The sequence below is a fragment of the Carcharhinus amblyrhynchos genome, chromosome 20 (assembly GCF_965287045.1).
Source record: "Carcharhinus amblyrhynchos chromosome 20, sCarAmb.v2.hapA, whole genome shotgun sequence".
In the NCBI taxonomy this organism is placed as follows: Eukaryota; Metazoa; Chordata; class Chondrichthyes; order Carcharhiniformes; family Carcharhinidae; genus Carcharhinus; species Carcharhinus amblyrhynchos.
In genome coordinates this window covers 1,011,768-1,023,919 of record NC_137343.1, presented here as the reverse complement: position 1 = coordinate 1,023,919, position 12,152 = coordinate 1,011,768, and the positions used below count along the sequence as shown (strand labels likewise).

General features: G+C 44.3%; 1 protein-coding gene across 1 annotated transcript in view; it reads left to right on the top strand.

The window, feature by feature from the left end:
* dnah10 (dynein axonemal heavy chain 10) overlaps positions 1 to 12,152 on the top strand; it is a 337,567-nt gene that overhangs the window by 26,883 nt on the left and 298,532 nt on the right. The gene's annotated exons all lie outside the window — the stretch shown is intronic.

The following is a 12,152-nucleotide window of genomic DNA, read 5'->3' as shown; positions in this document are numbered from 1 at the left end:
GCCTCCACCACTTCAACGGGCAGAGAATTCCAGAGATTCACCACCCTTTGAGTGAAGACATTCCTCCTCAACTCCGTTCTAAACTGCCTCCCCTTTATCTTGAGGCTGTGCCCTCTAGTCCTACTGTCCTTTCTGAGCGGGAAGAGCCTCTCCACCTTTATCCTATCCATCCCATTCATCATCTTATATGTCTCAATGAGACCTCCCCTCATTCTTCTAAACTCTAACGAGTACAAGCCTAGTTTATTCAGCCTCTCCTCATAGTTCAACCCCCTCAACTCTGGAATCAGCCTAGTAAACCTCCTCTGCACTCCCTCCAAGGCCAAAATATCCTTGCGTAAGTGCGGCGACCAAAACTGCACACAGTACTCCAGCTGCGGCCTCACCAGTGCCCTGTACAGTTGCAGCAAGACCTCCCTTCTTTTATATTCAATCCCCCTCGCTATGAAGGCCAGCATCCCATTTGCCTTCCTGACCACCTGCTGCACCTGCAGGCTGGGTTTTTGCGACTCATGCACAAGGACCCCGTGGTCCCTCTGCACCGTCGCATGCTGCAGTTTTTCGCCATATAAGTAATAGTCCTTCCTACCATTATTCCTACCAAAGTGGACAACTTCACACTTGCCAACATTAAATTCCATTTGCCAGTTCCTGGCCCATTCGCCCAGCCTATCTAGATCCTTCTGCAGACTTTCCACAGCCTCCGCACAATTTGCCGTTCCACCAATGTTGGTGTCATCAGCAAATTTCGACACCCTACACTCGGTTCCCTCCTCCAGATCATCTGTATAAATGGTAAATAGCTGAGGCCCCAGCACCGATGCCTGGGGCACTCCACTAGTCACCAACCGCCAATCCGAATAGCACCCATTGACCCCCACTCTCTGCCTCCTATTTGACAGCCAATCCCCTATCCACGCTAACACCCTACCCCCAACTCCATGCCCCCTAACTTTCTGTAATAACCTCTTGTGTGGCACCTTATCAAGCGCCTTCTGAAAATCAAGAAACACCACATCCACCGGCTCTCCTCTATCCACCGCCCTAGACACATCCTCATAGAACTCCAATAAATTCGTCAGACGTGACTTCCCCTTAATGAAACCGTGCTGCGTCTGCTCTATCAAACAATTCTCCTCAAGATGCCTCGCTATTTTCTCCTTGATCACGGATTCTAACATTTTACCTACAACAGACATTAAACTAACCAGCCTATAATTCCCTGCCTTTTGCCTGCCACCCTTCTTAAACAATGGTGTAACATTAACCGTTTTCCAATCTTCCGGCACTTCCCCGGAATCCAGCGAAGTTTGGAAAATAATCATCAAGGCATCCACGACCACCTCCGCCATTTCTTTCAGAACTCTTGGATGAATTCCATCCGGTCCTGGGGACTTGTCCACAATCAGTCCCTCTAGTCTGTCGAGCACTGCCTCTCTAGTAACAATGATCTCATTCAGGCCCTCCACTCCTACCATCTTTCCATCGTTAACACCCGGCAAACTATTCATGTCCTCCTCCATGAAGACCGAAACAAAAAAGTTATTCAAGGCCTCAGCCATTTCCCCATCCCCTACCACTAAGTCCCCCCCTCATCCTCTAAGGGTCCAACGTTCACCCTAATCAGCCTCTTCCTTTTTATATATTTATAAAAACTCTTACTATCCTTTTTTATATCTAGCGCTAGCCCAGCTTCATAGTTTATCCTACCCTTCTTTATCAACTTCTTCGTCATTCTTTGTTGATATTTAAACCTCTCCCAATCCTCTTCTCGCCCACTACTCTTAGCTACCCTAAACGCATCCACTTTTAATTTAATACTGTCCTTTACCTCCTTCGTTATCCACGGCTGATTTTCTCTCCTCCTACGATCCTTTTTAACCATCGGAATAAATTTCTGCTGAGCACCAAGAAAGATCTCCTTAAAGATCCTCCACTGTTCCTCAGCAGACCTACCTTCCATTGTGCTCCCACAGTCAACATTCGCCAATTCCTCTCTCATCCTATCGTACTCCCCTCTGTTCAAACAAAGGACACAGGTCCGGGAACCCACTTTCTCCTCCTCCATCTGCATCAGAAGCTCCACCATACAATGATCACTCGTCCCAAGAGGATCCTTCACCACAAGGTCCCTAATTCTACCTGCCTCATTACATAACACCAGATCTAAGATAGCTCGCTCCCTCGTCGGCTCCAACACACGCTGTTCAAGGAAATTATCCCGGCAGCATTCCAAGAACTCTTCCTCAAGCCCACCGCGTCCAACATGGGTCGACCAATCAATATGTAGATTGAAATCCCCCATAATTATCACCATTCCATTCCTGCACGCCACATTTATTTGTGTGTTAATAGCCCTCTCCACCTCCAGATCATTATTTGGGGGCCTATAGACGACACCCACCAATGTCTTCCTCCCTTTGCTGTTCCTAATCTCCACCCACAACGATTCCACTTTCTGCTCTTTGGCTTCTATATCATCCCTTACTACCACCCTGATACTATCCTTAATCAGCAGAGCTACACCCCCACTCTTTTTCCTCCCGCCTATCCTTCCTAAACACTTGATACCCCGAACACTTGATAAGATCACCCATCAGTCTCCTACGCTCCAAAGAAAAAATCCTAGCCTATCCAATTTCTCCCTATAACCCAGTCCCTTGAGTCCTGGCAACATCCTTGAGAATCACATTTGCACTCTCTCCAGTTTAATGACATCTTTCCTATAGCAAGGTGAACAAGGTGCAGTGCGTATTGTAGATGGTACACATCTATGTATACCAATACGCTAGTGGTGGAGGGAGTGAATGTTTGTGGATGTGCTGCCAATATAGTGGGCTGCTTCATGCTGGATGGTGTTGAGCTTCCTAGGTGTTGATGGAAGTGCGCTTATCCAAGCAAGTGGCGAGTACTCCATCACATTCCTGACTTGTCCCTTTTAGATGGTGAACAGGTTTTGAGGAGTCAGGAGGTGTGTTAATTGCCATAGGATTCCCAGCCTCTGACCTGCTCTTAAAACGTACAAACTAGGAGCAGGAGTAGGCCATCTGGCCCTTTGAGCCTGTTTTGCCATTCAATAAGATCATGGCTGATCTTTTTGTGGACTCAGCTCCACTTACCCATCTGCTCACCATAACGCTTAATTTCTTTACTGTTCAAAAATTTATCTATCCTTTCCTTAAAAACATTCAATGAGGTAGCCTCAACTGCTTCACTGGGCAGGGAATTCCACAGATTCACAACCCTTTGTGTGAAGAAGTTCCTCCTCAACTCAGTCCTAAATCTGCCTCCCCCTTTTTTGAGGCCATGCTCCATAGTCCTAACTTCATGTAGCCACAATATTTATATGGTGAGTCCAGTTCAGTTTCTGGTCAATGGTAACTCCCAGGGTATTGATAGTAGGTGATTCAGCAATTGTATTGCTGTTGAATATCAAGAGGCAATGGTTAGATTCTCGTTGTTGGAGACAGTCATTGCCTGACACTTGTGTGGCATGAATGTTACTTGCCACTTGTCAGTCCAAGCCTTGCTGCATTTGGACATGGTGCTGAACATTGTGCAATCATCAGTGAACATCGCCACTTCTGATCCTATGATGGAGGGAAGGTCATTGATGAAGCAGTTGAAGATTGTTGGGCCTAGGACACTTGTTTATGAAACAATTGAATTGCTAAAAAATTATGTTGAAAGAAAATTTGTTGTCCAATTATTTCTTAATAAGTGAAATTTCTAATGTTCAAAGTGAAATATAATAAAAACAAAGAAAAATATATTTCACAATGACATTTTAAAATATACTCAATATTTTTTATATTGTTAAAAATTTATCTTATGGTTTTTACTTTCTGGTCTCAGTCTATCAAAATCCTGAACTTACTGAATATTTAAAAAATCTCACTTGTACCTCTGCATTCCATTGATGTACCACTGTTGATGTACCACTGTCGACAATTTGATGATACTGTGTCTTTAAGAAATGTATTCATGTAATGTTTCTTGTGAAGCTTATGTTTAAAATTCAGCTCTGGTTTATATGGTGCTGCATGCTGAGAATGTGGGATAATGATTGATTTTAGGCAGGGATGTATTTATTTTAATCTGAGTTAGTGTATTTTTGTTTATTTGCTTTTCCCTCTGGGATTTCAGAGTAGGCTTTTGACTAGGTTGATTGTTAAAAGCAATCATGTGCTTATGGAGAGGAACTAAACTTACAAGGAAAAGCAAGGTTTTAAAAGAAGTGAAAGGTGTTTCTCACTTTTGCTGTCTCTCTGGAGGCTGCTGCTTGGGACCTGCTAGGAGAAATAGATTCTCTCTATCTGTCTCTCCCTCTCTCCTGAGGTGTTCAGGGAGCTCAAGGACTGGCAGCCCAAGTATAAGCGCGTAAACCTACATGTAGCTAACTGATTTTGAAGAGCAGTTTAAGTCCATAAGAGGAATGTTGCTTGAATTGAAACTAGTAGAGATAGATTAGCAGTAAGAATTGTATCTTGTCATGTTTAAGTATTTCAATTGGTAAAAGTTAAGCTAATCCATTTATTATAGTTAAACTGTATTAAATAAAGTTTGTTTTGATAAAAACTTTCCTGTTTTTTAGTTGAATCGTGTCTGGACTGGAAAACCTTATCCTTACACTAATGTCAAAATAGAAAAGCTGTTGAGGCCTCATTGGGCTTCATTAAATACTTTGGGGTTTCTGATTTGTATCTTAACAGCCTATTATCAACATTCCACCATCTGTTTGTAATTTTCATAAATAACCTGGATGAGGAAGTGGAGGGATGGGTTGGTAAGTTTGCCGACGACACGAAGTTTGGTGGTGTTGTGGATAGTCTGGAGGGATGTCAGAAGTTGCAGCGAGACATAGATGGGACGCAAGACTGGGCAGAGAAGTGGCAGAACCCGGATAAATGCGTAGTGGTCCATTTTGGCAGGTCCAGTGGGATGAAGGAGTATAATATCAAGGGTAAGACTCTTAGCAGTGTAGAGGATCAGAAGGACCTTGGGATCCAGGTCCATAGGACTCTTAAATCAGCCTTGCAGGTGGAGGATGTGGTCAAGAAGATGTATGGTGTACTAACCTTCATTAATTGAGGGATTGAGTTTAGGAGTCGGGAGATAATGATGCAACTTTATAAAACCCTAGTCAGACCCCACATGGAGTTCTGTGCAAAGTTCTGGTCACCTCATTACAAAAAAGATGTGGAAGCTATTGAAAGGGTGCAGATGAGATTTACAAGAATGTTGCCTGGATTGGGTGGCATGCCTTATGAGGATAGGGTGAGGGAACTCAGTCTTTTCTCCCTGGAGAGACGAAGGATGAGAGGTGACCCGATAGAGGTTTATAAGATGTTGAGAGGTATAGATAGGGTGGATTCTCAGAGGCTATTTCCCAGGGCTGAAATGGTCGCTATGAGAGGACACAGGTTTAAGGTGCTGGGGAGGAGGTACAGAGGAGATGTCGGGGATAAGTTTTTCACTCAGAGCGTGGTGAGTGAGTGGAATCGGCTGCCATCAGTGGTGGTGGAGGTGAACTTGTTGGGGTCTTTTAAGAGACTTCTGGATGAATATATGGGATTTAATGGGATTGAGGGTTATAGGTAGGCCTAGTAAGTAGGGATATGATCGGCGCAACTTGTGGGCCGAAGGGCCAGTTTGTGCTGTAGTTTTTCTATGTTCTGTGTTGTGTTAACGTCCAGCTACCGACATCCCACTGTTGATGTCTGACTTTCGACTTCCTGGGAGTTACCATTGACCAGAAATGGAATTAGGCTAGCCCTATAAATACTCTGGCTACAAGAATAGCTGGGAATCCTGTGGTGTCCTCCTGACTCCCCAGAGTCTGTCCACCATCTACAAGGCACAAATCATAGAATCCATACGGTGCAGAAGGAGGCCATTTGGCCCATTAACTCTACCAACTACAATCCCATCCAGGCCATATCCCTGTAACCCCATACATTTGCCCTGGCTAGTCCCCCTGACACTAAGGGGCAATTTAACTTCCTTCTGAAATGGCCTAGCAAGCCATTCACTTCAAGAGTGATGAGGGATGGGCAATAAATGCTAGCCAGCCAGTGATGCTCAAATCCCATGAATAAAAAAAGAGGACCCAGCTGAGACTGTCACCAAAGTTCCTCACGTGAACCAGATTGCCGGATTTGAACATTCTTCCTGTTTTTGCAGAATCATAGTTCCTCTGGTTCTCTTGTTGGTTCTCTACCCTCCCCGCCAGGTTTGGGAACAGTATGCTGAGTCTCATCCTCCATCCCATTAACATGTCCCTGTTGTTGTGTGAGGCGGAGTCCTGTAGTCGAAAAAAGTCTTACTGGTTTGGTCTCTATTGGATGCTATGGGTTGTTTCTTCATGCTAGGCTTAAAAGTCTGCACCACCCGTTCAGCCAGCCTTTCCGATGTCGGGTGATCGGATACTGTCCTAATGTGTGTGATTCCACTGGAAAGCGTGAAGGTCTGAAACTTGGTGCCAGTGAAGGCAATGCCATTGTTAGAAACCAGAACTTCTAGTATCCCGTGCATGCAGAAACTCTGTAATATTTTCCCAATCGGAGCATGGAAGCTGGTGGAGCTCATGCAATGTATCTCCAGCCGTTTGGAGAGTACATCCATCACGATCAAAAATATAGAATCCATAAAAGGCCCAGCAAAGTCCACATGCACTCTCACCCAAAGCCTGCCAGGTCACTCCATGGATGTCGGGAGGCTGGGGATGGGCAGGAAGTGATTTTGGTTTTCCTGGCACGAGTCACATTAGCTGATCAAGTTTGTAATGTCTGCTTTAAGGCGGCTTCCCAAAACACCAGAGGGACTCTGGTCCAGCTCCCAACAACAGGTTTTCTACTCCAGGAAGGCTTTCAGCTTAACAGCAGAATTTCTCAAAACCAGGGAGAGAGAGAAGAGACACTGCTTTCAGTCTGATGTCCACTCCCTTCAGGAAAACAAGATCTTGTTCTCACCAAACCAACAGAATTTTCAAAAGAACAGGGAGAGAGGGAAAACAATTCTTTTTAGCTTACTGTCCCTCCTAAAACTCAACTCAAAATGTGTAGCTCAAAACTGAAACTGAAAATGAAATCCCTTTCACCTGAGTGCCTGCAGTTTTCTTCTCCCAACAATTACATCACCTAAGGCTGTGAGCATGAGACAGACTAACTGTGGGAGCTGCAGAGATCATGATTAAAAAATAACACTTACTTAAGGTACATTAACATCACAATTATCACATATTTTCAGGAAAGCTTGTCTTATTCAAGTTGGAGATACACAATTTAGGGAATACTTGGCCGCTTGTTAATCTGGCGTCCATGTCTTTGATTCGGGGCATAGGGTATCTATCAAATTCAGAAACCTGATTGACTGTGAGCTTATAGTCTCCACAAAGTCAGTTTGGCTTATCCAACTAATGGGATGAAAGGCACAGCCCAATCCATGAATTGTACATACCTTATGATGCTCAGGATTTCCTGGAGCTCAAGTTCTATCACCACTTGTTCCAAGTGAGTATGGAACCCATTTTGCTCTAAAATAGAACAAAGAGCAATACAGCACAGAAACAGGCCCTTCAGTCTTCCACCGATCATGATGTTTGCCTAAAATAAACAGAATCCGTATCCTTCCATTCCCATTCTATTCACGTATTCGTCTATTTGCCCCTTAAATGCTGCTATTGCATCTGCTGCCACCACCTCCCCAACTAGCGTGTCCAGACATTCACCACTCTCTGTGTAAAAACAAAACTTGACTCACACATCTCCTCTAAACTTTTCACCATGCACCTTAAGACTATGTCCTCTAGTACTTGATTTTTCTACCCTAGGAAAGAACATTTGACTATCCACTCTGTCCATGCCACTCATAATCTTGTAGAACTTTTATCAGATCACCCCTTAATCTCTGTCATTCCAATGAAAACAAATTGAGTTTCTCCAAACTGTCTTCCTAGCTAATACCCTCCAGACCAGGCAACATCCTGCTAACCCTCTTCTGTGTCCTCTCCAAAGAATCCACATTCTGTAGTGTGGCAACCAGAATTGCAGACAATATTTTAAATGAGACCTAACTACGGTTCTGTACTGCTGCAACATGACTTGCCAATTTTTATTCTCAATGCCCTGATGAAGGCAAACATCCCGTATGTCTTCTTGACTACCTTATCTACCTGTGTTGCCACTTTCATTGATTGGTGGACACGTACGCCCAAATCTGTTTGCCTGCCAATACTCCTAAGGCTTATCTACTTCAATGCTTTTTAAGACATTACATCTTTTTGATATCGATATGACCCAGAATATCTCCACACCCTTCCCTCGGCTCCTCAGGTATAGCATTGGGGTCGAAGTAGATCTTGGCTTTGGCTCCCCTTATTCTTCCAAGTCCTTTCTGGGGACATCAGGGTGCAAAGTTGATAACATCTTCGAGTTCCCATGCCCAGCCTGAGGGTCTCCAGCCAGTTCAGTCTGATATGCTGGAGCCAGCCTTTCGCCAGAAGGCTAGGTCCTTGTCCCCGTACAATGATGAATGGGATTCAAGCTGATTGCTGCCTCTAAGACACTAGGATCACCATGGTGCCCTCTGTCTGCAATGGTTCCCCTGTGTAGGCTAGCCTGGCATTTGTGTCTACTAAGGAGCTGAATACAGGTTCAGAGGTGACCATAGGACCTCTATGACCACCTATCATGGTGACCATGATCACATTCAGAGGTGATCAAATGGATAATGTTGGAATAGTTTAGGTTAGAGGGTCATTAGATTGGTTCCACTGGTTGGCACAACATCGAGGGCCGAAGGGCTTGTACTGTGCTGTAATGTTCTATAGGTCTCCTCCCCAATAATGGAGATCGCAGCCCCTGTGTCCACCTCCATTTTTAATGGATGTCCATTTACTAATAGTGCCACCACTATGGGGGTGGCCTATGTTGTGGAGATGTGGTTTAGTTGCATCATTCCTGTTTCAGGCAGTGGGCATACCTGCAAGGCACAGTCTGCTACTGACCTTAACCTTTTCCCAAACACATTCTTTGCCTGGCCCTATAACTTTGCCTTGGCTGTGATTTTTTTCAGTGCTTGCAATGGTCCTTTGTCTGGCATCTACAACCTTCTGGAACTTGTTCCCTAGTAGTCTTAAGGCTGTCTCTGCCTTTCCTTTTCTGCTTGATGAAGCAACTTGGGCTCCAACATTGTAATAGATTTGCTAATATATTACTGACACAAATGCTCTGAGTTGAGAATTGAACATTGCATGGAGTCCCTTCCACTAATCGGAGAACGTTGCCGTCTTACGCCCCCTGTAATTCCTGAGCTCCTTCCTCTGCATTCTCCAGTAATAGATCTATCTCAATGGCATTTTATAGATCCAGGTTGACTTCTGCCAATAATATTTTTTGAGCTGTTCCCATACCAATCTGTCTTACAACATGTCATTCAGAGGCAGCCTGAACTTACAGCGCTCTGCCAATTTTCATAACCTGTTCAAGAGCATAAGAACATAAGAAATAGGAGCAGGAGTAGGCCATCTAGCCCTTTGAGCCTACCCCGCCATTCAATAAGATCATGGCTGATCTGAAGTGGATCAGTTCCACTTTCCCGCTTTCTCCCCATAACCCTTAATTCCCCTGTCTATCAAAAACCTATCTACCCGTGACTTAAATATATTTAGCGAGGTAGCCTCCACCACTTCAACGGGCAGAGAATTCCTGAGATTCACCACCCTTTGAGTGAAGAAGTTCCTCCTTAACCCTGATCTAAACTGCCCCCCCTTATCTTGAGGCTGTGCCCTGTAGTCCTACTATCCTTTCTAAGCGGGAAGAATCTCTCTACCTCTACCCTATCCATCCCCTTCATTATCTTATACGTGTCTATAAGATCCCCCCTCATCCTTTTAAACTCCAACGTGTACAGACCCTGTAGTCTATTTAGTCTCTCTTCATTGTCCAACCCCCTCATCTCCGGTATCAGCCTAGTGAACCTCCTCTGCACTCCCTCCAAGGCCAATATATCCTTGCGCAAGTGCGGCGACCAAAACTGCACACAGTACTCCAGCTGCGGCCTCACCAGTACCCTGTACAGTTGCAGCAAGACTTCCCTGCTTTTATATTCTATCCCCCTCACTATAAAGGCCAAGAATTCAGTGACAGATTTCCCAAGGGTTCATTCACCCTGCTGTGTCAATACAGTATCGCTGGAGTAAAGTAGAGGGCTTTGGGTCTCTGCAAGTCTATTCATTAGTTAAAGGTTTTTGAGTCATGTGACTCAGGATAGGTCAGAGTTTTTATCATGCTGAATGTCAGACCCACATGTCGTCAACATGATGACCTTCTGTTTTCATCTCTGTCAATGGGTGAAATAACAAATGCGCTGTACTTATTGGGCCCAGTCTTTTATGCTTGCATCATAGGTTTCAAGTTTACCAAAGAGAGGTTTTTTTGAACTAAGGAGAATTACTTGGCTTGATGATGAAAGTTATCCAGCCGGAAGAAAAAATTTGTTTTACTCCTTGTTGCCAGTGTAACAATCTTACCAAGCTAGTGTTGCCTCACCAACACCTTCTATTAACATAATGAATAAAGCACTCCTTCTGCACAAGTCAAAGCCCCAAGATCAACAGTGCCTGGTATAGGCGAGAGAATTGGTTTTAAATTCCCACTACTCCTTTCCCGTTGAGCGGAAATAGTGACAGAAAGAAGAGGAGGAGTGGGATTTTGGGCGGCAAGGCAGCACAGTGGTTAGTACTGCAGCTTCGCAGCTCCAGGGACCTGGGTTTGATTCCTGGCTTGGGTCACTGTGTGTGGAGTTTGTACATTCTCCTCATGTCTGCGTGGGCTTTATCTGGGTACTCCGGTTTCCTTCCACAGTCCAATAGGTTGATTGGCCATGTTAAAATTGCCCCTTAGTGTCCTGAGATGTGTAGGTTAGAGGGATTAGTGGGTAAAATGTGTAGGGATATGCGAGTAGGACCTGGGGGTGGGGGGTGGATTGTGGTTGGTGCAGACTCGATGGGCCAAATGGCCTCTTTCTGTCCAGTAGGATTTCTTTCTATTTCTATTTTTGATAAGAGAGGGGATTAAGGGTTATGGGGAGAGGGCGGGAAGGTGGAACTGAGCCACGACAGATCAGCCATGATCTTATTGAATGGCGGGGCAGGCTCAAAGGGCTAGATGGCCTACTCCTGCTCCTATTTTTTATGTTCTTATGTTCTATGAAGCTCCTTCCATTCAAAAGGGGAATTCATATTCCACAAGGTCCACGGAGAGATTTATTGATGATTCACTGTAGCCATCATCAGAATAACTGTCCAAGTAGCTTTTCGTAGTTCGTGTATCTCGACACCCAAAAGCCCCTCAACACTTCCTGGTCTCTGGATAAAAGCAAATTACTGCGGATGCTGAAATCTGAAACTAAAAGAGAAAATGCTGGAAAATCTTGTCAGGTCTGGCAGCACTTGTAAGGAGAGAAAAAAGCTGACATTTTGAGCCCAGGTAACCCTTTTTCAAAGCTAAAAGACATAAAAAGTGGAAGATATTTATACTGCAGGGTGAGGGAATGAAAGATGAGTCATAGCCACAAAAACAAAAGGAAAGGCTGCTAGTGGCAGCCCATAGACAGAATATAAGGTATGAATGGCCAAACAGCAGAAAAACTGAAACCAGAGGGTAAGCTGTGACAAATGAAGATATGGGGGGAAGGGGGTGATGGGTGGGGGAGAGGTAAAATTGAGAAAAAGGGGAAGAAGGGAAGCAGAGGGGAAGAAAGGGTAAGAGGGATAAAATAAGGAGGAAAGAGTTGGGGGGGGAAAAGAAAAATAAAGAAGGACACAAAATAAAATAAATTTTACCTGCACGTCTCTCACCATTAGGAAAATACTTCAATTTCCCTTTTTCTGGTAGATGACCTCACATTTCCCTACTTGAACTCCATTTGATTACATGATTTGATGGTAATGTCATTAGACTGTTTGCAGAGGTTGCTGTTTTGCTTTCACTTTGAACTCTGTGCATGAATCTCATGTGTTTGTTTGAATCTACATGTGCAAGCCATGTTCTTTTTCTTTTAAAACCCACAACCCTTAACATAGGACATTAAAATCTGCCGCAGTTTTACCCACTCACTTAGTCTACCTATTATGCAATTCACTGACTCTC